Source organism: Colobus angolensis, unplaced genomic scaffold (genome assembly GCF_000951035.1).
Source record: "Colobus angolensis palliatus isolate OR3802 unplaced genomic scaffold, Cang.pa_1.0 Scaffold73, whole genome shotgun sequence".
In the NCBI taxonomy this organism is placed as follows: domain Eukaryota; kingdom Metazoa; phylum Chordata; class Mammalia; order Primates; family Cercopithecidae; genus Colobus; species Colobus angolensis.
The window spans coordinates 4,937,084-4,937,821 of record NW_012121043.1 but is presented as its reverse complement, the minus strand read 5'-3'; positions in this window follow the sequence as shown (position 1 = coordinate 4,937,821).

The window sequence follows — 738 nt, the reverse complement described above, 5'->3', positions numbered from 1 at the left end:
ATTATTTACAATTATTTTATGACATGTACCCTTCGTAAATGGTGGGAGAAGGATTGGTATTGTATAGAGACATTTTTAGAGAAATGAAAACACAAAAAAGCCAGACAGAAATTACAATGTACAGGGTGCCTGCCTCTCCTGCCTCCTCTTCCGCCTCCTCCACTTTGCCCACCTCTGCCACCCCTGAGACAGCAAGACCAACTCTTCCTTTTCCTCCTCCTACTCAATGTGAAGATGGCAAGGATGAAAACCTTTATGATTATCCAGTTCCACTCGATCAATAGTAAATATCTTTTCACTTTCTTATGATTTTCTTAGTAACATTTTCTTACAGTATATCATACATATAACATATAAACTATGTATTAAAAGACTATGTTATCAGTAAGGCTTCTGGTCAGCAGTAGATTATTAGTAGTTAACTCTTTGGTGAGTCAAAATTAATTAATTAATTAATTAATTAATTAATTAATTAATTTTGAGACAGAGTCTGGCTCTGTCGCCCAGGCTGGAGTGCAGTGGCCAGACCTCAGCTCACTGCAAGCTCCTCCTCCCAGGTTTACACCATTCTCCTGCCTCAGCCTCCCGAGTGGCTGGGACTACAGGCGCCTGCCACCTCGCCCAGCTAGTTTTTTTTTTGTATTTTTTTAGTAGAGACGGGATTTCACCGTGTTAGCCAGGATGGTCTCGATCTCCTGACCTCGTGATCCGCCCGTCTTGGCCTCCCAAAGTGCTGGG